This window comes from Epinephelus moara, chromosome 19, assembly GCF_006386435.1.
Source record: "Epinephelus moara isolate mb chromosome 19, YSFRI_EMoa_1.0, whole genome shotgun sequence".
Taxonomy (NCBI): domain Eukaryota; kingdom Metazoa; phylum Chordata; class Actinopteri; order Perciformes; family Serranidae; genus Epinephelus; species Epinephelus moara.
The window spans coordinates 22,912,207-22,940,164 of NC_065524.1; the positions used below are offsets into that span (position 1 = coordinate 22,912,207).

Consider the following 27,958-nt stretch of genomic DNA (forward strand, 5'->3'; position numbering starts at 1 on the left):
AAATATATTGATAATCCATTTTATTTTATTTGTTTTATATGTATTTTATTTTTTATATAATTTTGATCATCCATATCATTCTTTAAAAATATTTTGATAATCCATTTTATTTTATTTTTTTATGTTTATATAATTTAGATAATCCATTCTAATTTCTTAAATATTTTTGGTAAACCATTTTATTTTATTCATTTTACATTTATTTCATTTTTATATATATTTTTGATAATCCATTTTTAATTTTCTAAAAAAAAAAGTTCAAACAAAAATGACAAAAACTGTTTCATTCCAGCAAGATTTTGTGATTTTATATTAATTGGCTAAAAAAAATTTGGAAGCATTTTAGTACAAAACCTTAGACCTAGACTTTTTCACCATTTTCTTATATCATTAGCATTATTTTCATTCATTAACATAAGGATAATGATCATTTCTTGCAGACCTATAATACTCATAACAATCCTGATTATAATCAGTGCATTAAAGGTGTTATTAATAGGCTAATACTGTTGATGTATGTCATTGTTGTTGTTAATAATGGTGCTATTACCAGGCCTTTTATGTGTATTCTAAACGTATTTTACTTGATTGTTTCTTTAACTTTATTTTAACTAATAGCTAAAAGCCTCACTAAGGATTAATGAACTAATAATTTGTGCTTTGATTACAGCAGGCATTAGTGGAGCAGCTGTAATGACCAAGGAGCAGACAATAGCCGGAGCACAGAGCTGCAGTCCGTTCCAGTGTGAAACGTGCTGTTAGCAGCCCATTAGCGTCTGCTTACACCTCTACACCCGGTGTCCTTCCGCGGGAATCTAGGTCGCGTTTTCCCACCGACCGCCGAGCACGGCTCTCTCTGGTAACTGAATAGCCAGTGTAATCTGACACTTCAACTTGCCGTGCTCTACGGTAGTTGATTCAGTCAGTCACTCACACCGTCTCCGGGGCTCTCACGTCGTCTTTGTGAAGTGGAGGCAGCGAGACAGAGGAGCACCGTAAACACGAGGTTTGGAGAAACAATACGCGGATCCGCCGCGGAGGTCCGAGCGCAAAGTAAGTTTCGCGCCTGGTTATTTCTATGTTGCAAAGCGAGGTTTTTGAACGTGTGTGCGGGGTTGCTCAAGATGGGGTTTGCCTCCCGCTGGACACACACTACCTGCTAACAATAGGGTGACCTCCTAGAAACCTTTAACAGCCGCGGATGAACTCGTGTCAGAGGGGGCAGGTTGTGGCTGCGGGAGCGGCAGCGGAGCGCCTTTTAAGCGGCGTAATACCCGGGCTTGTATCGCATGTTCCTGCCTGGTGTGGACGAGTTGCGCTGGAGCGGTACAGCCAGTGTGTCTGCAGGATTATTTTATGATAGGTGCATGCATTTGGTGAAGACACTGGATAGGAATGTGCTGGTAACTCGGGTCTGTTTGTGTGTGTATGTACGTGTGTGTGTGGAGGGGATGAATGTCTCGTCTCGGTGGATCAGCTGATGGCTCGGTTGATGCTAAACTGAGAATGTATGTCACTTAGCTAGCAGTCAGTAGTGTGACTGGGCTTGTTGACTCCCTTCAAGGCTATTATCAGCTACCTGTTGTAATGCAATTAGCAGGCATGTCCGTATGTTACTCTGTTGTGTTACTGTTAAACAACACCATGTAATGCAACATTTACCACCTTGACCTGCACTGATAACACTGATTGTGTTGATTGGATCCTCTCAGGGATCAGTGGCTCCCAATGTGGGGCCATTGGGACCCTCAGGGGCCCTTAATGAGATTCAAGTAGGCTCTCTAGTGAGCTGAGGAATACTTTGCATTGTGAATATTTATATAAGACAATAATGAGGTGTTTATTTAAATGCACTGCAACCTCCAACATTTCAGCACAAATACACACATGGCTTCCCGAACATGCAACTATCAGCATCAGCTCTCATAGCCAAGTATGTGTCCACATACAAGGAATTTTGTTTCTATCTGAATCTCTGATAGAGAGCAGCAACACCACATTTTTAAGCCCCTCTGCAAAGGGGGAGTGTGGATGAGCTGCTTGACTCAGCGCAGCCCTCAGCCCTTAAGTTTGGCGGACCCTCCCCGTAAAAATTCCTCCCATCTGGATGTGAGGCCAGCCGGGGCAGAGCGCAGCAGAGAGGGGGCTCCTGACGGGAGGAGGTGGAGAAGAAGAAGAAGAAGGAGGAGGAGGAGACTGCCGCTCTTACTGTGCACCCTGCTACAGGACAGCTAAACTTTGGGAGGGGGTGAAAAAGAGACTTTATCCTTCTTGGTAAGGTGCTGAAGTTGAGATTAGTTGTCATAGAGCTTTGCGGTATGTATAACAAACCATATCTCACTGACTGTGCTACTATCCTGTTATCATAACGCAGGTAAGATAACAAGTGGATATCACCACCTGCAGTAAATCAGTCATCAGCTAGCACCTTAAAGCTCTGTTTCCTCACAAATCCGACACAGCCTTGACAAAAAAATGAAACATTATAGGTTGGACACAGTCAGTATTTATTGCAGGAGTATTGCATTGGATTGCAGGTGTTCCTGTTATTGTGTCCACTCCCTGTATGTCGGTCTAAGAGAGCGTGTAAATAGGTTTTTGGATGGGTGCACCCTCCAGTGTCTCCCTCCTTGGTAATTTAAATTGGTGATGTAATGAAATTGTTTCAGCAGCAACACTTGTCAGCCGCACCACATTAATTAGTGCTGTTTGACTTTTTTTTTGTTCCTCCTTCTGACAAACCGAAGCAGCGTTAAGTCATCTCAGCAAAGCATGAAAAGGAGGCACGCTCGCTCAGAGTGGGTTACCTGATAAATTGTGAAAGAAAGAGGGCAAGGAATTAAAGCCATCTGCAACTGTTTGAAACTTGGAAGTGTGTGTGTGTGTGTGTGTGTGTGTGTGAGTTTTCTTTCCTTCTGTTGTCCCTCCTGGGGCCTCTCTGCAACCAGCCAGCCAGCCAGGCTGTGAGACAAGACAGAAGAGTGTCTGATTCACTAAACAGACTAAAGGCTCCAGTAGACACACTTTGAAATCAAATTTGGGCTGTTTAAGAAAGTGCTGGGTGCAAATGCGAGTATGCACACTGAGAGCGGATCCTCTGGCTGCCCACTTGCGCTATAATGTGCAGGAGATGATGCCGGAAATGTGCCGGGAAAATGGCGAAATCGTAAACAGACACAGGAAGATAACACATGCACTGGCAGCGCTACAAGTTGCAGCTAAACATGAGGAAGAAGATATGTTTATATGTGACAGTATGTTTGTGCTCTAAACCAAACATGGAGACAGAATGGAGTGATTACTGCCACTATTAGCCAATATGGCTATTTGTGTCAGTTTAATTGAACCAATTTTAATAAATCAGGCTATATCGTAAAATCAAGTATCAGTTTCCAGCACCTGCAGCTATTCTCCAAACTCCCAGGATGAGTTTTTTCACAGTACCGAGCACACCTTACTCCTTATATTTGCACTTCTGTGAAGCACTTAGCTAATACTGATTAGAAGTATCTACAGGAAAAACAACTAATTACTCGTGTCTGAGTAATTAGCTTTTTGTTACTCAGCAATTTACCAAGTTGCACCGTCTTTGCGGCTGTTTACTGTGTGCCGGCACAGCTGCAGCCCGCTAAGTGCTTAAAACCTGGCAAACGCTAATCAATGTTTTGACAGCCTGACATTTCATCTAACTGTTCGTTTTGGTTCGAGGAGTGCTGCGAAATACTCGCTGCCTGTTCGCTTGACATGGATTCTTAGTAGTCTGGTGTCTCGCCATCAGCCCAAACCCACCCACTCATGTCCCGAGCAGAAGTCAGCCTTTGTTTCCGTCTCTCCCTCTCTCTCTCTCTCTCTCTCTCTCCCTCTTACTCTCTTTCTGTCTCACTTGTGGTTCGACTTGGCAGTACTTTTCATCTAGACTGAGCCTTTGTTTTCAACGTGCCTATTTTGGTCTTTTAATAGGGAAAAACTTGTATTGCCTCGGAGCATTTTTTTAAAAGACTAATTTTCAGAATTGGGGGCTTGGAGGGAGTTACAACCTGAGCTGTTGCGTTAGAGCTGAGGTTGTGCCCTCGTGTCAGACACTTAACTACTTCCTAAACCTTGTTGTAATTCTACCCATAAGTCTGCAGTTAAGCTCTCTTTAAGTTGAGATCTGGTAATTGCAGTGTAACTAATAAAGAGAAAATGAAGCTCCGAGCAGATGTAACTTATCCCGCTGACGGACTATAATGACATCAGTTAGAGCCAGAAGTGGGCCAACAAAAAAAACCCTCAATGCCACATGCCTGTCACCACTGTCCTTCAAGCTGCAAACCTTGCTGTGGTTCAGGCTCGTGGTTTGTTGGTTTTAACTCCTGAGGTGGCTGAGAAAGTCAGGCGAGGCATTGTGAACACTTCTCAGTCCTTGAGCAAGGCATTCAACCTTAAAAGTGGCAGCAAACAGCATTGTTTGGATACCAACTGTAGAAAAGTGTAGCCGTGCCGAGGTGCTTTACAGGTGTGTGAAACAGGGTGGTGCTCTCAAGGAACGTTTGCACTCGGCGAAACCCTTCCTTGGATAAATATAGATTTTAGAAAACCTCCTCTCACAGTCAAGTTAAACATATTAAACCAGTTTAATGCAGTTTTACATTGACTTTACAATGTGCTGTGTTGACAGATATCTGTTTAAGTGGTATAATACAGGCAAAACATCAGCTTAACTCATGTTTCTGGAGAGCCGTCACTTCAACCTTGAGCTCTCCCAACATCAGGGAGACGCAGTCCTCTAAGTGCTCTTTTTTTTCTCTCCCTGAGACAAGGGAGTGAAACAGAGTGCAGAGAGAGGGAGAAAGTGAAGAGAGAAGTTGCCGGCCCACCCCTGTCACCGCCTCATGCATGTTTGATTTGATGTTCTTTGAGAAACGAGTGCAGGGGACGTCACAATGGCCACGTCTCGTTCCCATCCGTCGAGAGGCTGGGGCCCTTGAATCATAAATGACACCCGGCCTCACCAGGAACAATATGAGAGTCAGAGCCCGCACAGGAGGAACAAAATGTTCCCTCTATCCATCCATCCATTCGCCCACCGCTGCCGCCTGCACTCAAGACTTCTCACCATCGCAAGCAATTACCCTCACTTTTTTTTTTTTTTTTTTTTTTTTGTACCGCTGATGAAATCCTCACAAAGTCTGTCTCAGCTCTGTGTTGTTGAGGCGGAGAGAGAAAGGGGTAGCGATAGAGAAGAAAAGAGATAGTATGTGTCTGAGTGAGTGGCGTTGGCGTGTGTCTGTTTGGCTTGTAAATCCTGTTTAAGCTAAACAAACTCATTGTCCTCATCCTCCAACTGCGGGCTCTTGTGTGTGTTGTGTGTGTGTGTGTGTGCTTTCCCCCCCACTCCCTCCTTTTCTCCTCGTCTCTCTCTGCCTCTCCTTTTGAGTTGTAAGTACAGTCACTAATTAGTCCCCTCTCCCTCTTCATGCTGGGTCAGTGGGTTTACGGTTTCACCACTGATCTGCTGTGTTTGCCTTGTCTCTCCTGATACCTGAGCATGCCTGCGAGCCGGCGCAGACTGCAGCCTCCTCCAAGAGGTCTTCACACCTTACACAGTGTCCCACATGGGTTCATTTGCCAGACAGCCACTCAGGACTGCGCTCGAGCTCGGGCTCGCTCTCGTGCAGCTTGCCCGGCGCTTGAGCTAACGCCAGGTATTAGACGAACCAGCCCTGCAAAGCGTTGTACCTGCTGGGCTGAGTCAGTAAGTTAAAACCTGTATTTTTAAACAGTAAGTGATGCATTTTGAAGAGGATTTCATGTTATACAGACATAATAGACATCCCCTCGACGCAGCATGTAGCCCATAGCCTACAATGAATCTCTTTCTAAAGATAATGCACCACATGCTATGTTTATAATATCATTTGTGCTATAAACGGTCTCTTGTCTAGTCGGCACTGTTGTCTCTCAGAGTGAGCGGCAATGTTGATTTTCTGGTGGAGGTTTGCGTGGGAGATGGAGAGTGATGGCAGAGATTCTCTGAAGGCGGTCGAATTGTCTCCAACATGGCCTCCAGGGATACATACTTCCTTGTTTTCTGACAAAGTAAATTAACTAGGATTTTACTAATGCAAAGGGACAGCACTTATTCTTCGCCTGCGATGTCAGTTATGAGGCGGAGAGGGAGTCGTGCAGTATCTGCTCTCACATAACACTAATTCTTACACATGCACGGAGAGCAAAGGCTGAAGTGCGGTGGGTATTGAGCAGCGGTTGTCATTTGTCTTCACAGAGTATAACAAGGTATTTTTTGTGGATGAGGATACAGTTTTAAGGATGTTGATTTGTCAGTCAGTCTGTCAGTGAAGTCAGTTGTGGTTGTTATGGAGAGCCCCTCAAATCACACTGGCACATAATCTCGAGCTCCACTGCCCTACTAAGACTGTTTTCTTACCGCTTTTCAACATTGCTCAGTGACAGAAAAAGTCTATTACTCTGTGCAGCGTGTTTGCCCGCTTGGTGCCCTCCCCTCGGTTTTGACACCGGCGGTTGAGCCAGGCGCTTTCCCAGGGTTCTAAGGACTGACATCCCTTTCATTTTCCCGCCTGGGCGGCTCAGATAAAGGGGCATATTTTAAACCTCTGTGTGGATACACCAACTGTAAAGAGAGACGGGCTGGTGGGCCGGGGCCGAGCCGCAGCATTAAGTTCACAGACAGAGAGGGGACGGAGAAGGTAGGGTTGTGATGAGGAGCAAAACAAATAAAGAAGTCCACTTTATTAAACAGTGATCTCAGCATTTGATAACATATGGTAGAAAGTACAATAACTGAGCGCAGACTTTTGCAGATATCACACACATTATCTGCCATCGCTCTGCAGATAACCCATCTCCCTTGTTTATCCCTGGTCTATTACAGGGGGCAATGTGTTTCACCACTTTTTTTCTAATCTCCGCCTGTTACAAGTACGTCCTCCCAGCAAGCCAAAGCCACGGTGGAAGCCGTCGTTTATCATATCAGTAATGAGACCAGGCTAATCGTGTGTATTCCGGAGACAGCAATGATACACTGCTTGGAGCTTGCCAGGGATCAGCCTCTAAACAATGTTTATCATTGTCTCCCAGGGCTCTTTAATTATCTGGCGAACATTATTGACAAAACAGCAAGGGTCCCTGTGTTTTATGATTTTTAAAAGATGCTGCGTTGCTATTCATAATATGTGAACTAGAGGGAAAAAAGCAGAGGTGTTTGATTTTACATGACGCACAAAACTGATCATGACGCACGTTTATTTAGTATTTATAGTAAACAAATATTTTATTAATAGTTTCAGTGTATGTAGCATCCTGTTACATTTTGTAGAAATGACCAAATTAGGAGAGATGAGTGAGGAACACAAGTTTGAGGGAGAGGCATTGGATGTTATCAGACCCAGACCTGATTCTCCATTTACTTTTGCACTTCCTAAAACACTGTTTAATGTCTTCATGACAAGAAGAGGGGCGGTCTGTACAGAAAGTATGTCTAACTTGCTGCTACATTTTTTTGTTGAATCATGCTGAATCACATTGCATCACTTTAATCCAGACTGAAACTATCTCATCCACTGTGAGTTGTGAAATTGTGGACTGATTCATGGTGAAGATAAATCCTAATGACTCTGGTGATCCACTGACTTTTCTTAGACAGTGACTATGTTTGATTCTGACTGAAATGTCTCAACAACTGTTCAGTAGATTGCCAAGAACTTTGCTGCACACTTTCAAACCCCCTTCAAGATAACTTGTAATCCCTTTGGTGATTCACAGACTTTTCATGGAGCGCCACCATCAGGTCAGAATTTCAATTAGTCCCATACTTTGGTTAATGAATAAATACCATCAAAACTAATGACACTCCCATCAGCCTCAGCTGTACTTTGTGTTTACTGCTAGTTAGCAAATGTTAGCATGTTAACAAGCTAAGCTAAGATGGTAAACACGTTGACCGTATCAAAGAAGTGGACGTATCCTTCGGATCTGAGAGGTTAAGCTACTGGGAAGTGCCTTAAACCTGCATTGTTTGTAATGGCCAGCAGGGGGTGACTTCACTGGTTGGAAATAGAAGTCCAATTGTATAGAATTCCATGGAAAAATGACCCTTCTCTTCACTTGATTTATTACCTCAGCAAACATTTTCTCAATGAGTTTATGGTCTCAATCGCTAGTTTCAAGTCTTCTTCAATACAGCATGATGTTCATTTTGTAAATTATGGTCCCATTTACAGTAAAATAGACGATGAAACCAGGTATGCTTTAGGGCTTGGCTACCTTGTAATTGACAAGTCGGACATGCATAGTGTCTTCAGGTTCTCTGTCAGATCCACCCTGCATGCCTCCAAACCCTCTCATCCAAATATGGTCAATTCTGGCTCCAAAACCCAAGATGGCGATGACCAAAATGCTGAACTCGAGGCTTTCAAACAGCAGTCCAGAAACCACCAAGCTGGCCATTTGGTTGAATTTAGGTTGTGATGTGGGGTGACCAGAATTCAATGTCGCTGATATTTTGTTGGTTTTAAGTCGTGTTAAGTAACCAAAATCCATTGTCTTCTAAAGGTCTCAGGCCAACATCATCTTGACATAGAATAACATTTGGGCGTAAGGTATAGAGAACACAACCTAATGCCTGCAAGATGTCATAATATTAACGCCCACGATTTTCATTCCAACCACAATGTCTTCTTGATGTCATACTGACGTCCAGTGCCAGCTGGACAATGGGAGAGGTCACCGTGGCTATGTCCACTTCTTTTATACCAGTGGTTCCCAACTGGTCCAGCCATGGGGTCCAGATTTCTCTGTAGTCATTAGTTCAAGGTCCACACAGTTAGTCAGCAGTGTCATACTTGTATTTGGCCATGTTGTCGAGCTAGGTCCCTGTCTCTATTTAGTGGCTGTCCTTTATTCACTCACTCTACAGCAGGAAATGGCACTTCAAAATAAAAGCTGTGATTGGGATTGTGCTGTACTTCAAAAGAAAGTGTGGTTATTAGGAATCTGAAACATTCACAAGTGACTTGTGGTCCATTCAGAATGGACCCACGACCCACCAGTTGGGAACCACTGTTTTATATGTTCTACTAAACATAGTAAAGCCTAAACATTTTACACATCGGCACAGTCATACTGAGTATGTTAGCATGCTGATGTTAGCATCTAGCTCAAAGCGTAGCCTTACATTAAGGTGCTTTATAAACAAACTTTATTGGTTAGACACTTAGTCTTGTTTAATTTAAAGTATACCTCAATCTGTGTTTTTACACTAAATGGGAAAGTTGATTTTGAACAAATCGTAACTTATCTTTTGAAAACATCCCATATTATTCAATTGAGTCAATTTCACAGTGATACATCCAGTAAAAAGAAGTAATGGCACTTATTAAGAGCTCCTCTGTGTCTGCTCCTATCCCAACAACTGCCCATTACTTCAGATCACATACATTAGCAGCATGTAATACAGTTATTACACATATCAGCCATATTGCTTTCACAGCCATCCTGTAACCTTTACTTGGCTCCCCGCTGGGAGCTGAGTGGACTCTGAATGGCATGTGTTGACATTGTTGAAGATACACGTGAGGACATCACACGTTTCATGTCTGACTCATATATTTGGAGAGGAGGGGGGAGCCATACCACAGCCCGACCTGCAACATCTTGAGGTTGTTGCTCAATATGTGTGGCTACAACCTGAATGGAGCAATGTCTGGGCTGGTTAAGGATGGTCAACAGCAGCAACAACAGCAGACAGACATGGCTGAACATGGCTGTGAGATATGAATTAGGGCCAAACAATATGTTACCTACCCCCACACATTAACACACACACCCCCATCCTCCCTCTCCTTGTCATGTCTCTGTAGCCACGTCTCCCCGGATATCAAATCAACATGATTGTATAACAAGAGAGGAGGTGTGTCTCATTGATGGTTGCATGAAATCACCTTTGCTGTGCTGTGTGTTTGTGTGTGTGTGCATGTTGCCATGAAATGTGTGTGTGTGTGAGAGCAATAGAGGGAGGGAAGTGGGGGTAGCAGCAGCAGCAGCGGTGGCTTGGGGTGAGGTCCTGCCCTGATTTTCTCTGGAATTCCTTTGTTTTTGGAAGCCAGAAAGGGGGAAACTGAATCTGCGTAGCCTGAGGGTCTGTGCTCCTTGAGAATTCTCCGCACACATCTCTCTGCCGCCAGCTCTGATGGTTTTAGGGGTGGCTCTGTTTTCAAAGCTCGGAACAGCCAAGGTGTTTTTCACCTTCCAGAAAATGAAGAGGGTGGAAAAAGAAAAAAATGATGACTGCACCAGGCACAGCGTCTCAGGCCTGGAGGGACTGATGCTTCTCAAACATAAATTTGCTCCATATTTCAGGAGCTACGGAAATGAAAGTCAAATGTAGATCCTGTCACTCAGGGCACAAAGACACCTTCTTATGAATATGGATGGAAAACACAAGCAGAGAGAGAGAGAGAGAGAGAGAGAGAGAGAGAGAGAGAGAGAGAGAGAGAGAGAGAGAGAGAGAGAGAGAGAGCACTTTCTTTATTCAAAAAGTAGTGATAATGAAAAGTGTGGTGCAATGATTTCCTAATGTTTTCCATTTTTAATGATCCTCCTCTGCAGATTAATAAGTGTTTTTAATAGTGTTTCATGGCCACTGGAAGGGCCAAGGCTGCTGCGGAAATGTTGTCAGCTGCTCCTGCAAGCTGAAAATTTCACTTCGCATTCATGGCTCATTAAGTCTGATAAACCTTGGGTAATGGTGTTAAAATTGTACAAAGGTATCTCCGTTTACTCTGTGCCACAAGTTTTCCGTGACCAGATCCTTATCTGGGGGGCTGTCGCTTTAAGTAACTAACTTCCACAAAGCAGAGCTTTTCCCTCTCGTTTGAAGGGGGCTCGTGTTGAGCGAGGGAGGGGGAATTGAATAGGCTTGTTGCCTGCCTCTATTGAGCCAGCCTCATTCTTCGCTGTCCCCTATAACAGGCGGGAGAGGGGGCTCGAGAGAGGGGAGGTGGCAGAGGAAAAGGGGAATAGGAGAAGGGCTTGGAGGTCTGGTCACGTGAGCAATGATAGTGTTCGTGCTGGTCCCTTTCAGGCTGTCACAGTAAATCTGTTTGACTTGTCACTTTGTAAATCATTACGAAGGCTAAAAGCCTCTCTATTGGATTGTGGTGGAAGGGGGGAGGCGGCAGGTTTCCTTTGTGCCTTCTCGACGATGATGATAATCAAGTTTGTTTCTGGCCATCCTGCTGTGAGGCTATAATTAGCTCCCTTCTTCTTTCTTCTCATCTTCTGTTTTGCGTGTTGCTCCTCAAAGCGAGAGTAGACGGGGAGAGTCATTGTGCAGAGGTCATATGTTGAGTTTTGCATGGAGGCTTCTGAACACTGTCTTCTGTAGTTTTATCAGCCTACTACTGTAGATTCAGACACAGGGCTTGTGTGTTTTTCTAAGTTCATTATTCAGTGTGTGACAGCCTCCCCCGCCTATGCTGAACAGATATTTTAAAAAGAGCACTAATGGTGCATGCGAGGTCTCCTGTTCCTCCCCCGGGTCAGTCAGGGAGAGAGGTATGTCTAAACTTGTAGTGTCACTTTCTGACCAAACTGGTTGCTGTCTGACAGAAACATGACAGAGTGGATCTCGTCCCACCGATGAAGTCTGCACGGTGTGACGTCTGATTTCCGAGGGCAAACTCTCCTCATCCACCCTCTCCCTCCCTCGTTTCTCCTCTCTCCTTTTTCACGCCAACCATCTTCTCCCTCTTTGCTCACCCTGTTCTCTCCCTTTTGCCCCCCCCCCCCCCCCCCCCCCCCCCCCCCTGATCTGTTGGTTTGTACGCCCCCCCTTCNCCCCTAAGCCAAAATAAAAAACATAAGACCCTCTCAAATGCTTAAAAAGGTTGACATGCCCCTCCCCTTTTGCCCCCCCCCCCCCCCCCCCCCTCGTCTTTGGTGTGTGTGCCAGCAGCACTCATGCCTGGAACAGAGCGCCAGGGCAGACATCTGTCGCACTGTGTCCCTGATCTGATCTGTGGCTCGAAGCATCGGGGTCAGGAAGAGTAGCAGCCACCCGTCCAGATACCGTGGGAGACAATCTGAGCTCTATCTCTGCGTTTTGGTCTCCATGTTTCTCTGTCTCGCTCATTAAAATTCACACGGCGCACAGCCGCACACACACCAGGGTATTAAGCTGTTGTCTGTGTGTGGAGACGTCTGTCGTTTGGACTGTGCAAGTCAAATGGGGCTGGCAGTGTCCCACGTCCTCCTGATAAAGCTCTTTCTGAGACTCACAGGTGCAGGGAGCAGAGCGAAACGTCGGTTTTATCAGGCTGTTCGTCAGCTGCAATGATGTGCAGCTGATCTGAAAGGAGGATTCTGACAGTTAAACTAGATCTTTGTGCCTGGGGCAGCGCCATTAATGACAAAACCAATGACAGAATGAATAAAAGGGTGTTAATTGCGGCTGTTGGGTTGTGTTAGAGAGAGTGTAACTGTGGATTGACATACACAGTGTCTGCCAAGTTTGATACTTCACATACCTTCTTGAGAGATTAATGGCTGTGTATTGATCCCGCTCAGTGTTTTGACATTTATTGGTGTTGCAGTGGCAGCTTTTTCCTCAAAACAGGTGAGCTCATGCCAAGTGACAACACCGGTAAATGCTTGGCTCAGATGTTTATGGGAAAAAGAGGGTGGTTTTTGTGCACGCTGTGTCCCATTAACAAAACACCTACACTGTATTTTACATATACTTTCTGATGGACTTCCTACCTTTTAGGCTGCCATTTGCTCCTGTTCCTCTCATGAAATTACAAACTTTAACTCACAGAGACTTGAAACTTGATTGAGATAGCTAATCCACCACCCTACATAGAGCATTGTGTTGCCCTTAAGTTATATTATCTGAACGCTGTGATGCGGTTGACAGCAGAGAGTTAAAACTCCTCCTGCCGGTGCATTTGAAGACGCTACAAGATCTGAGATTTGAGAGCAACCTTTTGTAAAAGCAAGAAACAACTAAATTCACATGCTCCCTTTTCACATCCATGTTTACTCACTTGCTGTGTTGATTTGATTTTCTGACAACACAGCTTGTCAGTGCAAAGCTTTTTAGCATTCAACTGTCAGCTCTCAGATGTCGGGAGAGTTCTGAAAATGGTTTCTGTTTGCAACGTCAGATACCACACAGTTGTAGAGCAACTTTGACAAAAAAGGCATAAAGGTTACGTCTACTATCTTAAATACTTTTTTACTCTTTGTAAGTTGATTTTGAAGTTGAATAGATGGGCACCAAAGGTTGTCTGAAAGGCAGGGAAGACGAAACTTGTATAAATGTATGGCGTGCTTTACAAATGGTTGATGATAACTTGAGGTTTTCGTGTAGTTATGGGACTCTACTTGCAAAACCACTAGTCTGATAATCTGACTGTTCACTAGGACTGTCCCTGACTCAGAATTATGTCAGGTAAGGTTGCAGCGATATACCGGTTTTAAGGTTTACCGTGATTTAAAAGTTGATGGTTATCATACTGTGTACATTTGCTTATTCACGATATTGAAAATAAAATGCAGCTGAATGGATTATCTTCCCTTTATTTTAGTTATTTTCAAAGGGGAGACTTTTTAAAACATACTTCCATTAAAAAAAAAAGGTTTCAAGTTCCAATTATAGTTATAATAAAACGTTTGTTCAACCAAAAACATGCCGTCTGTATTCATTCCTTTACGGGTCATTCTGACTGATAATAATATAAATTCTGTAACACCATGATACCGTAAACCACGATATTTTCTGAGACGGTTATCGTACCTTACAAATCTCATACTGTTGCAAACCTAATGTCAATCGAATCGGATCTGGCTGTTCAATATGAATATTCAACTTTTCGCTACTTTTTTCCATAGAGTTTGAACATTTGAACTGGGTTCGGCAGTATAGTAAACAAGCAAAGTTAGCCCTCTGAGCTAATGCATGCTAAATAGGCTAACTGCAGATCAGAAATGTAAAACCATAGTTTTGCTGACACTATATATATCGAACAAAAGACACAGACTGTATCATATGGAATAGCTGTGAGCTGTGAATTCGCCACTTCTAAGCAGAAGGCAGAGGTCATCTTTAGCTCTGAGCCTGACTGGACAAAGCCTCTTTCGCTGCGCAGCTGCCTTCATCTCACTCACCCTGCCTCTGTGTCCTCAGCTGCCTGCACCAGAGAGCAGAGTGAAAGCAACAAAAACATCCCTAGAGGTCCACTGACTGACAAATGGAATCTCAGTTGACAGAAGGGTCTCCGACTAATGATTTGAATCTTTGACTTTCCGAGGGCAGCCCTACTATTCACTATGTGCTGGTTTTGGTGCAGGAAGATGACATTCACGTTCTTAATATAAAGCTGTTATTGGCTCTGTTGTTTACAGTCTGCAATGAGCACAACACCTTTGAATCGCTGAAAAAATCCCAGATTTGGCGAGGGATTCAAGGTCTTAAATCATGCTACAAAATCACTGTATGGTCCCTCAAGATAAAGCAATTGACCCATTTGATTAACTCAAAGCCTGAGGAATACTTGGCTCTACAGAGCTCCTGAGTCACTGAATGAAGCTGCTTTGATTCATCTCGTCTCATGTGAGTCAGCAGTCACAAAGTAGAAGGCTAGCATGTGTGACGAGCAGATTAGTCCCCTTTATGACGCCCGTCCCCTCTCAAAACGAATATCTTAACATCTTGTTTACTTAGTTTGAAATCCCTGAGATGGGAATCAGGCCCAGATTAGATAAATAGCAGACACGGCTGTTATCTTTTGAAAGATAATTGACCTGTGACTCTTAGTTGGCAGGAGCCCAAGCCCATGATGGCTCCATTATCTGAGTGTAAATGCTTTGTCAAGTGCGGAGAACAGCAAGACCAAAAAAAAGATGTTTACATTCCGTCATTATAAAGAGGTTACACTGTGTGAGTTAATACACTGTACATCTTCACTGTGTAGGCCGGCGCCTCTGTAGCTCTGCTGCATTGGTTTAAGATTAGAACAGCTCATATGACCAGACAAACCTGCGGCCAATGTACATTAAAAAAACTAGCTGCGCTGCAAATTTCAGATAACATTCACTAAGCAAATATTAGCTGGCTGGCTCTGTGCATTAATTCTGTTCACTTATAGTTCCACAGCCAGGGCTCACAGTATGCTTACACTGTATAAATCACTCTTTAATATGTTTGTGCTCAATAACACCCATTCACCTTGATGTATCTTATTCTGCACTGCCATAATGTATCTCATTACATCAGTGAGTACACAGCTTACACTCACACCTTTTATAGCTTCTATAGGTTCTTACTGGCTGCAGATACCAATTGTGTTCTTTACAATTAGTCTAGTTGATGATTTGGTTTATAGATGAATAATTTCATCTTAGAAATGACAGAAAAAAGTGAACAATGCTCATCACAATTCCCCAGAGATTAAAGTGATGTTTTCAAGTGGCTTGTTTTACCCCAAACCTGAAGATCTTCAAGGTCTTCTAACAATATAAAACAGAGAAAAGCAGCAAATTCTCATATTTTAGAAGTTAGAATAAGCGATTGTTTTCAATATCTAGTCATGCTAGTGATATGGCTCTATGGATTTTTTTTATTCAGCCTTTATTTAAACAGGTGTAAACAGTTATTGAGATTTAAACTCTCTTTTAGGTAGCAGCACAATACCACAGTTGCAGACATAAATCAAACGTATAACAATTTAAAATTCAAATGAATAACAAATTTCAGAATTGTGAGATCTCAAAAAACTTTCCATAGTATTCAATACATTTGTATCCAAGTCATATAAAATCACCTAAATTCTGACGATCGATGACTGACAGTCGGTCAGTTGCTCCACTACTTCGGTCCAGACTGAAATATTTATGGCATGGATTGCGCTGAAACTTTGTGCAGATGCTCACGTCTCTTTTGAATTGCTTTAACTTTGTTGATTGTCATCATCGGTCAAAAATTCCATTCCTTGGCTTATGACCAAATATCTGCAAAGCTAATGACATTCCCATCAGCCCCAGCTGCACTTTGTGCTAATTAGCATTAGGGTTGAAAGGATTCCTTGAGTAACTCGAATAATTAGATTACTAAAAAGCCTCGAGGCAAATTATTTAACTTCACTACTGAAAAGCTATTTGACTCAGAAAGTAGTGACGTTACCACCAGGCCACTGAGAATGCTGTTAAATTTGTAAGGTAGCTATTTCTAGTGACGTTACTGCCCAATGCTAATTATTTTTGAAAGCGTGAGAAATAGCAGTGTAGCGTGAGTGCGTGTGAAATCGGTCATTATAAGGACTCTTATACCGATTGCGTGAGAATTGACAGCTCTGACTTTCAAAAAAGGGAACAAATTTGTTGCTCATTTCTCTCATTTCAGAGACTTTTCTCATGTTGTCTTTTATACATTACTGTTGTCCTTAATTAAAGCTAAAGTAATTTAATGAAAATCTGCAGTATTTCTTATGCGATTACCCGATTACTCGCCAAAATAATCCATAGAATACTCGATTACCAAAAGAATCGATGGCTGCAGCCCTAATTAGCATGCTAACGTGCTAAACTAAAATGATAAACATACTGGTTAAACTCCAGCATGTTAGCATTGTCATTGTGAGCATGCTGACGTTAGCATTTAGCTCGAAGCACTCCTGTGCATTGCTTTGCTGTGCAGCCTCACAGAGCTGCTAGATAATGTTTAGATTATTAAAGTCAAAAATGTTTCTGTCAGACGCAACCATTTATTCCAGCGCTATATGTAAACTTAAATGTCTCTGTCCAGGTTTAAATGAAAAGCTCAGCCTCATGTCCTAAATCCAAATGCATCCTGCTCACTTTTGCACCTGAACTCTTCAAACTAGAAGAATCCTCCTCGTGTCCTCTCTGCGCCTTTTATGCAGCAGCCTGGAAAAGGTGTTTTATACTGATGACAGGCAAGGTCGGGCCAGTGAAACAGGACAGTGTGAGAGTGTGTGTGTGGGGCGAGTGAGAGAAAGGGGGGTGGGGAGGGGGGGTGCAGAAGGAGGAAGGGAGGGAGAGAAAGTGAAAGAGAGTGCGGCTGCAGCTCTCCCGGTGTACCACCCGCTACTCAGCTGCAACTACAAATCAAACAGAACCGAGTTGCTGCTGGCACTGCGCCATGACACTGATCACTGGCACACAGAACACTGTCAAAACCATCTTGATGGGTAATTAGGAATACTCTATCATTTCTGCTATCACTTAGCTGCTGCGCTCATGTAGTCTAGTGTGTGTGTGTGTGTGTGTGGCAAGTGAGGCTGCGGGATTGTCGGAGAAGATGCTGCAGTGATATAAGTACATTTTACTCAATGTAACCCCAGCTGGGTGGCGCACTTTGAGATAGACGGATCTTGGCTGATCCCTTAAACTCAGTCCAAAGCAGTAAACTCTAGCTGACTCTGCTGTGTGTGTGTGTGTGTGTGTGCACACACGCAGCACTGTGTGTGTGTAACCTTGTGGTTGTTTTTAAAGGGTAACATCAGTGTAAAGGCTCTTTGTGAGTGTCGCTGATGCACATCGCGTCCTGTATGACTTTGACCGGGCAGGCCTTGCAGCTTTACAGAGCAGAGCCGGATAGATAGATAGAGCTTTAAACAGCTCTGCATACATACCACAAAGAGAGAAAGAAAGTAAAGGCGCAGGTTGGCAAGCCCCCCCCCCCCATGTGATTTAAACATTTAGAATTTTCCCATTAACCCTCATCACTCACAAGAAGACCTCAGCTAAAATGCCTACTTTTACACTTACGCTGTGAACAATTTTGCAATTTGTGCTGTTATTATCCTAATTTGCGCCAGCGAAAATGAGAGAAAGGGAGAGCACATTGTGTGCCCTTTGATTAAGTGGGATGTTTGAATGTGGGCCCTCCACCTTCAAGAGAGATTTGATACTTGAGGGGTTGAAGTGTTTTTGATGGAAACTCCATTAATGATTGATAACAGGAGGAGAGCGGTTAAAAATCTCCCTGCTCCAGCGCCATCAATTATTAAAAGCTCTCTCCTTGCATTTTGGTGGCACATAAAATATCAGTCACCATCTTGAAATCTTGAGTTGATAATATCTGTCAAAGGAATTAGGGCTTTGTATTGATTTCCTAAAGCTGCTCTCAGCCGGGGCTCGTATGTTGTGCATTTTGAAGGTGATGCTTGCAACAGATTGCAACAATTAGCATCAGTTTGTTGTTTGTTATCTTCTCCCATCAAAGGAAAGTGTTTCAAGACTTCTAAGACACGATTTATAAAATTCTCATTGATATTATCATAGGCTAATGTTTTATTAATTGAATGAAAATATGTCTAGAACAGAAATAGCTTGGCTAAGTTTAGATAATGGGTTGGATAGGCATTTTGATACAGCACAGGAAAATTGTGCCAACATAACCTTTAACAGGTGATGTTCCCTGCAGCTTCAGGTGCATGCCGCTCTCCCTACATTTGTCTTGAGATGGTTGTGTGCCACGTAATATCTAATTTAATAGCTGGAGTGATTCAGCTCGTCTTGATGCCGAGAATCTCTCTCTCACACACGGCACATGTCGAGTATGATGTTGAGGGACTGAGTGGATGTTTGAAGTGATGCTGTAGATTCGTGTCAGCCAGTGTACGAGTGCGTGTCAGCGCAGCAGTGGAAGTTCTCCGGAGCCGAGTGCTGATTTGAGCCGCGTCGAGACGAGCTGACAGGCCAGTGGGCTTCTCTGTGTCATCGCCAAGGTTCCCGTCAGCCCTTGCAGAGGGAATTCTCTCAGAAAGCACCGCTGTACTTCCACACAGGAGACCTGATTAAGTCTTTATACTGCATGTGGCGTCCGGCCACTCTGCTCAAAGTGCTCCAAGGCTGCTTCAAGGCACGCGAGAGTAGATGTTTTCATGACACTTCAATTGGTTGTGGAGCTTTTCTGAGGGTAATGATTATTGGCTCACATAAAAAAACGCCTGGAAGCATTTCCATTTGACTATGCTGCTCTCTTTTTTTTTGCGTCATCTGAGTGACACCCTCATTTACTGATGTCAATATTGGAGTTATTCATTGACTACAAATGGAGTCCTGCAGCACAGTTCCTGCATTTTATTTGTTCCTTTCAGTGACAACAACCTCAGTCACTTAAGATGAGCCGAGGAAAAATGCTCCTGAAGATCTGAAATGTACATCAGCACGAAAGGACGTAAAGATAGAGATGAATGGTGACAGTAAATGAGAAGAAACAACAATAAAGTGACGGCTGCTCTTATCTGCGCTCTGATCGGCACGTCGCGTCACAGCAGCGAGATCACCGTGTGCTGCCCATCTTGTGTCAACAGCCCGCGTATTTACATAAGCTGCTTCCCGTCGGCCATGGCTTCTGTCCTGAGAGCACCAGGAGCCGCGATGGTGAGGCGGTGTGATTAGATTTACAGATGGAGATTAATGTGAACAGAGGTAATAGCACAAAGGCATAAATCACAAAGAAGAGGCTGGAAGCACTGCGCTTGACCTTTTTGAATGGTGATAATGATGCTGGAGTCAGATACGCTCCTACTGGGGCTGCAGCGCCAGCATGCCCGAGTTTAGAAAACGCGGTCATAAATGCAAAATGAGCGTGTGTGTGTGTGTGTGTGGAGGGGGTTAATAGATGGGGCGGTCAGTAGTGGAGTGCATTTAGATGAAAGTGACAGCATGTATGAAGCTGTCAGAACATTACACGCGACAAAACGCACTCAGAGTCTGCACACACACACACACACACACACACACACACACACACACACACACACACACACGCACACGCGCATAGCGACAGGCTGATACCTGGAGCTCAGGCTCTTTCTTTAAATGGGAAGTGAAACCTGTCTGTTTGTCCGTCTCCCTGTCTGTCCATGCGCCACAGAGCATCAGCAGGGTTATTAGAAGAGTCCTATGGCTGCCACTGATAAGGCCTGTATGGGTGCTGCTGCCACTGACAGCGCTGCCTGCCTGCGCGGCAAACACAAGTGGCCTGGCCGGGGGATTACTGCCTGCTGCCATTTCTGCTGATGCCTTTCTTTATGTTATCCTCTCCAGTCAGATGTGCTGCATTTGAATAACTTGGCTGATGTTGTAGAAATGGAACTCCTCGAAATCTCCACCTGCATACAAATGAAGGCGTGCGGACGAAACGCCCGCACATTTAGACCTTCCCGGTTTATTAGCCTCCCCGTCTCGCTCTTTTCTTCCCTGCTGCTAGTGGCCACAACTGGTTATTTACATGCTCTGTCACTTACTGGGAGGAGTGATGCTGATGGGTTAGGAGGCTCACTAATCCACTCTGCCGCTGTCATTAGAGAGAAGCAAACAGACTATTACCACCTCCTCCTCCTCTTTCTGCTCATCATAAGCCTGCCTGAACCCTTCCACACACACACATACACACACTTGCACGTGCACACTCGCACACAGCTGTGATGGAGAGTGCCTCTTGTTTCTTTAGCGCTACTGAGAGGAGCCCTGCTTTGGTAATTGATCCTGTTTGGTACAAGGGGAGGGGGGGAGCGAGAGAGGGAGGCCCTAAGTGTTGTCAGTTTGCTGCATTAATTTTTCAACCGTGGCCAGTGAGGCTGGAGGGACGGAGGAGGGGCCCACCGCAGAGCTCGCTCAGAGGAACCACACTGTACCTAACGCTGCTGTGTCTGCTCCACGTCGCTGTTTATCAGTGCTCACTCGAAAATAAGTCCCTTTCTGTGAGACTCAGTTATGATTCAACTGATTCGTCAACTCGGTCCCAGCCTCCCGCTGATGACATATTTGTTTTCCTCTGTCTGTTCTTCCGCCGCTCAAAAATAGCCTTCTGGTGGTTGTGTGACTTGTGCCTCTTTGTCTGGGTGTTTGTGCCCTCTCATGGCGTACAGTATGTGTAGCTGATAATAGACAGACCTCACTCTGTGCTTTTTGATCCCGGCTCTGAGCTCTGGTCGCTGACTCACTGATGATGTCAGCTGAGACGCAGGACTGAGCAGAAAGGAAGCATAAAGACTCAGTTTTTTTGTCTGCTACTTGGCTGCTGTAGTAGAAACTGCTATTATTACTTCTGTGTTCTTCACAGCTCTCCCCCGTGTTCTGTGTCAAAATACTCCCGTCCTATAATTAGCACCAATGTTCTCACAGTGCCGGTCAGCGGCTGGGAAGGATACTGCTGAGTGATTTCTATGTCCGTCAGAACCACGTTAGAAAACACTTCGTGAGTCATTAATAGTTAGTCAATAAGAGGCGCTCACAGCCAACGAGGACGTCACTGCTGACATTTGTTGCAGATATGAGTCAGAATTTCTTGCTTTTTTATTTAATACTTCCTGAGCAGTTTGTGTGTGACACATTTCATTTAGCATCGCTAATGCTTGGAGATGTAAAGTAGCCATGCAGGAGCTCACAGCTCCTCACAGATGTCATGTAAAGTATCTAAAAATGCTTGGCGGTGATGCAGTATGTAAAGTGCAGCACTGTGGGAGAAGATGTGCCCGGAGGCTATGCAGGAGTTAAGTCATGATCACTGGAGTCACAGCACCCACAGTACAGGAAGCGAGTCGTCAGGATGGGTCACACGCAGAGGACAGATCTCCCCTTGGGGATTAATACGCCCTAACTTTAACTTTGTCACATTGTGATCCAAAAGATATCTTTAAGACAACACAGACATGGTTAGGCCTGAAAATGAGTCTCAAAAGTTTCCTCACCAGCACATACCAGCATACATTTCAGATGACATACAATAGAAACATATTTAAAGGAGCACTCAAGTGATTTAGAGATGGAGAAAAAATAATGGTGAGAATCAGTGTCAGTTAATGTGTGATTGGTTAGATTTTACATAACATGAGCACCACAGCTGTGTCCCAATTTGGATCCTTCCATTCGTACACTTCGATATAGGACACTGTGTACACCATGCACTTACTTGCATAGTACTTTTCGACAGGGTTTTGTTGCCTGGAATTGAACAGCTGCTATGCACTTACTGGATATGACCATCCTGACATTTGACCACTTCTTCTTTTTTTTAATGTCAAATTGCTACTTGCCAACATTTGATTGTGATTTTTCGCCCGCAAAAATATTTGCCGACTTGGTTACAATGGAAAAAGGGAAGCACTGCTCGGCTCTGATGGCTGGTCTGACCATTACTCTTTGGCGAGGCAGTAAAAGTACAAAAAAGAACACTGGAAGTCCCAAATTAAAGCAGATGACCATGAAAGACAAACAAACACTCCATCTTTGGGTGACTGAAAATATAAGTTATTTATTTTTCGAGCATAGGCAATGCAACAGACCGATGCATATCGACTCAAGGTCTTCCTCAGGATTCTGGGAAACACTAATCAGACTTTGTGCTGACTTGTTTGCTTGCTTACTGCAGCTTCTTCTGACACCATTTTCCCAAGTAAGGTGCTCCCTCCTCTTCCACTGTGTAGCCTAGATGGCGACCATTGAGGGTGAGAGGTGTCCAGTTTTCCACACTCAACTTTTTGACCGTTGAGTACACAATCTGAGTACTCGTCGTCCACTGCATTTTGCCAGACTTGTCAGCGTGAACTTACTCATGTACTCAGAATAGCAAGTGTAAGTACGGAAGAATGTGAAGTGAGACAGCAAGAGAGAACGCAACGAAAGGACATGTCCGTGCCATTTATGTGCTAATATTTTGAAATCCCTGCTCACTTGCTCTTTCACACTTCAACATAAGGTCATGCAGTTATAAATAAACATGAAATAAATTTGGAAAAGATCTGTTTCTGCGACAAATAGCGTAGCGTAAATTAAATAGAAGTGTATCGTGGACACTTTTCTAAAGAAAATCATATAAAAACAAAGTAATTATATTTTAGGCTCAGCTAATTCTGTGAGCTGTTATGTGTTGTGTGTGTTTTGCCCTCTAAACCCAATCATTTCACCTCAGCGTGACACCATACCTGACATTACAAAAGGCAGGGCAGGGCCATAGATGAACTGTGTGATTTACAGCCTCTGCCAGGTCGCACAGGTGAGAGTCCTTTCTTTACCTCTCTCTGTTTTGTCCTATCCAACAGGTGTGTTTTCTCTCTCGGGTCTGATTCCTCTCTACCACCCGCCAGCTCAGCTAGCCAGGACAGGCCTTCCTCCACTCCAAAACCATGATTGCATTCTTGAGCTATTCCACCCCCTCCTTCAGAACAAGAGCCCTCCGCATCTCTCTCCCTTTCAAGTAGAGGCTGCCGGCCGCGTTTCCCCTTTGAAGATGTAATCTTGGAAAACACAGAGACATCTCCGGGATTATCTTAAATGTCTTCAGTATGTCAACAGCCTAGCCCCGTTGCTGTTGAGGTTGTCGAGCAGCGCTGGCTGTTTAAAGGGTCGGCTGTGATGACAGCCAAGGAAAATGCCTCATCGCAGAGGTAATCACAGGGTCAACTCCGCCGACTCCATTCAGGGCCAAACTCCCACTGTTAAAACTGGATGATAACAGACACAATGAATGATGTATTTCCCCCATGTGGCAAGGCTGTGTTTACAACTGAAGGTAATGTCAGGCAGTGGAGCGCTCAATAACAGATGGCGCTGGTAGGTGAGGTTCATTTATGTCATGGCATTTTCCAAAATGTTATGAAAATGTGAACGCTGCAACGTCTTAACTAAGCATACACAATAAGATGAGAAGCATCATTGAGCAGTCACAAGAGGGAGAGTTACTATACACCAAATTAGAGGCACATAAGTGGGCGCTCCTTGAAAAGGATCTTGACTTTGTAATCATATCAGATGTTATCGGGAGGAGATTTTAGGAAGGGTAAGTGCTTGGAAACTAAATCAGAGAGAAGCTGCCTAGGGAACACGTTGTTATCATAATTACCTGCTGAGCGATGACTGCAGAACCGGTGTTGATGTTGACGCCGAGCCGCCCTCTTCTCTCTCCGACAAGGCTGTCTTGTGTGGGCTGCTGCTTGCTTCGACATCTCTTTGTGCTCTGTTCTTATGAGTGTTTTCTTTCTTGCTTTTTTTTTTTTTCCCCCCCTCCTCTCCTCAGCCAGGAACACACACTGCAGGCCAAAAAAACGCAAATATTGTTTTGGTGAGATCTGGCTCGCAGATTTCGGGACGGACTTGCGTCAGAGCGTACGTGCGGGCGCTGGCAGGCTCTGGGGTTGCTCCCGGGAGCCGAGGCGAACCAGAGACCTCATCTTCTCCGTTTTCAAACAACAACCTGCTCCTGCTGGCGCGCGGGGACCCGCCCGCCCGCCTGCATGGTTTTTTATTACAAATGATCTGTTTGAATGAAACGCGGCCCTCAGCCTCCTCGCTGCTGGCATTTAAACGGGGAGGAAATAACAGATGATGATATCAGAGCGTCAGAGAGTGAAGGAGAGGGAGAGACCACTCAAGAGGAGAAACACTTGACCTGTTTGTTTTGGGAAAATGGTATTCCTCTGCTAATTTCCTCCTGATAAGTATCTGACAGCTCATAGTAAAGTGTTTTATCTTGGCTGGAGGGAAATGGCTTCTCTCACTCACAGCGCCAATCGATTTCAGAGACTCTGCTGCTTTAAATTGCATTCTCTGGTCTTTAGAGTTCTTCTATTTGCATAGAGGTAATCAATTACATATATTAGCTTACCGCTTTTAGCTTAACATGGACTTTCTCCCTCCTTCCCTCCCTCCCGCTCGTTTCTCCTTGCCTCTCCAGACGCTGCTGCAAATTCTCGCTCTTTCCTCTTCCACCTAACATCATTGACTGCTGTTTGCCGTGTTGGGGGGCATTGATTTTTACTGCTCTGCCTCTCTCTCTGGTTTAACAGTTGATGAGTTGTGTTAAGACGCCCAGGGACAGCCCTGCCTGTTTTAAGGAGATGAGGTTGGCTTTTATAGCTCCTCTGCTTCCTCAGCCTCGGATGATAAGGTGTAAGTGTGCGCGTGTGTGTGTATATATATATATATATATATATATATATATATATATATATGTGTGAGTATGTGCACGTGCAAGTGAGTGTCTGTATGAGTTGAGCAGCCGCTTGAGACTAGGATTCCCCCCAGGAAGCTAAACTAAACGTTGTGGTGTTAAGGGCTTTTAACAGGAAAACTTGGGCTTTGTCATCTCCAGCATTTGATTCACTTTAACGGCTTTGCGCAGAAAATTGGTTTATCGCAGTCAGTGAACAGCCACATCATCAGATACGATTACCAGGATTGAAGTGTTAAGAGAGTAATACCAAGCACGATTATGAAACAGGAGACGAGTGGCTCGAGTGGAGAGTTGACAGAGTTTAGATCCAAAGGTGACAGGAGTTTTGTAGTCTCCCAGAAGCACCTATAACCTCCCCCTTACACACATGCACACACACACACACTCAGAAGTCATGGATACAGACACAAACCTCATTTAACACGATTAGTTTCTTTGAGGATTTTACCGCAGCCTCTTATATCTGGGATGAAAGAGTTCACACTTCTGACAGGGTAAAAAAAAAAAAAGCTGGAGTCTGCAGAAGCTCGTACGAAGCACTCAGCTCTTCACTGCAATATTCACCACATTATTAAGGAACACATTGCTTTGTGCTGTGTTGCTCTCAACACCATCTGTAGTGTGCCGCTCAAGTGGTAGCAATTTTCTTGTAGTCTCGTGTCTCTCATGCAGTATTACAAGAGAAACTCGATTGCAGATCTCCGCTCGATGTTCTAGTGCATTTAGTTTCTCATAAACGTTTGCATTCTTTGGTGATTGCTCCCCGGCAGTTTCCGATGTGCTGAAAATGCACTGCCGTCTCACTATTTAGCTCTCACCCGCACTTGTTGGCTTTGTAGTCTGGTGTCATTTCAGAGTGAGAGAAAAAATATTTGCCCGGTTCTGCTCTTAAACTCAACTGTAATAAAACCATGTTGTTGTTTTTAGGTAGATAAATATTGCTCTCTTGTGAGGTTGCTAAATGATGCTGCCTTAAGAAATATATACTAATTGAATTTTCAGAAGGTAACGTATGGCCACCTTAACAATGTGATATTATAATCTTTCTCTTAAACCCATAACCTCTGCACACTCGCTGCACAGACGTTTTTAAGAGGGTCCATCGGTGCGTGTTATAGCTGGGTAATATCAACCTAATAGGCTTACCTGTCAGCACTGTACGGGACGAAGACCCTGTAAATCACATTTGTCTGCGACACCTGCTCGCCTCCCCGCGTATTTATGGGTTTCTCCTCCGCCCTGTCCTCTTCTTTTTGGCCTCAGTCCAAAATCAACCCCCTCTTCCCACAGTATGTTCCTCAGTATGCTCCCTTCTTCTCGTGGATTAAATGAACGAGCAGGTGTTAAGATGTATGGGGGGCCCCGCTCCGTCCATACGCCCCTCCTGCTTAAACCATCCATGTATTGTTGGCTCAATATCAGTAGGAGATGGGAGAGACGGAAATAGTTTTTGTCACATTTAAATGTTTAAACATTGCGTGTGAGCACTTTAACTTCTGCAAACTCCTGCCATGTGGCACACTGCTACCTCGTATAGCTGCTGTAGTTCCTTCCAGTATTGCTGATATGAAATCTCTGTTACGCTCCCGTATTTTTATGTAAATCTCAGCGTCCCACTGGCCAAAATTTCCTCGACTCTGATTAAAAGTGCCAAGACAAACTGTACCTCTTGGAAAATGGCCATGAGGGCAGCCCGAAGCAGAGGAAGCTTGTTTGCACCGGTGGTAGAGATTGTAAGTGATGAAACAATGGGAGAGAACAGAGAGCGGTGTGTCTTCCTGAGGGATTGTCTTTGCCAGAAGACCTTAAGATAAAGAGTGAAACAAATAAAGTTGTTAAGTCTCTGTTTCTGTTAGTGTATGCAGGAGAACTGCTGAAAAATGCTCTGTCTTCTTCATTATAAGTGACCCCTTTTACAGTACATTTGATTTGATTTTTATGAGGAATTTAAAGGCACAACAACTCAAAGGAGTATCACGACACAAAAATCCCACAGGATAGCATTTAACTTTTGTTTTAGAAACCACCTTTGTTTGGCCCTGTTTGCTTTCCAGGGACAGGCTGAGCTTCTTGCTATTTCACCTTTAACAAGAGTAACACTGACATAATGCTTGCTCTTGTGTTGCACTTATGTTGGCTTCCATCCATGTCAGTTTGTCAGTTCATATATTCTGGGGCACTTTTGTGAAGTAAATCAAACATATGCTTCAGTCTCAGTTGTTTAACTCGACCTTCAACAGGTAATAATCCAACTTGATTCATTCCTACAGGTCCTTTCTGTGAGCATGTATCTGATAACATTATTCTGAGCCACCTGCATTTTCTTTTGAAGCTTTTGGGAAAGGCCACGGCACAATCAGGCACAGGCATAGTTGAAGTGGAGCTGGATTAATGAGGCAACTACAAGTGGCTTCACCTTAATATAAAAAAAAGAGCTCTTTTGTTATCTTAGATGTGACTGTAGCTGCAGTTTCCTCCCCCGAGACAGTTTGGTGGAGAGAAACTCTAAAGTATTTGACACTGGTTTTGGATTCACTGTGCTCTATTGCTACTATAAAACATATTTTAAATGCATATTCATACATCTTGTATGTGACAATACATGTGAAATTTAATGTTAAGAGTAAGAGTCTACAGCCATGTTAGAGGCTGTGTGAGGCTGGGCTTAGGCACAGCAGGGGCTTAGAGGTTAATGCTAACATCAGCATGCTGACATGCTCACAGCGACGATGCTAACATACTGATATTGACCTGGTTCGCCATCCCAGTTAAGCCTGTTGGCGTGCTAAACTGAGCAACATTTGCTTATTAGCACCAAACACTAAACACAGCTGAGACTGATGGGAGTGCTGCTAGTTGATCATAAGATAAAGTATTGGACAAATTGAATTTTTTAACTGACTAGCGTGGCTAGGAAAGTCCTGCAAAGGGAGGAGAGGAGTTTAAAAATCA

At 44.0% G+C, this 27,958-nt stretch overlaps 1 protein-coding gene across 6 annotated transcripts in view; it reads left to right on the forward strand.

Moving 5' to 3' along the window:
• Positions 1-894: 894 nt before the first annotated feature.
• zmiz1a (zinc finger, MIZ-type containing 1a) overlaps positions 895-27,958 on the forward strand; it is a 125,840-nt gene continuing 98,776 nt past the window's right edge. For 4 of the 6 annotated variants that reach the window (XM_050071405.1, XM_050071402.1, XM_050071400.1 and 1 more), the window contains exon 1: positions 895-1,053. The gene's annotated coding sequence lies outside the window, so the exon portion shown is untranslated. The remainder of the gene's footprint in view (positions 1,054-27,958) is intronic. The other 2 variants (XM_050071404.1, XM_050071401.1) reach the window with 1 other exon arrangement.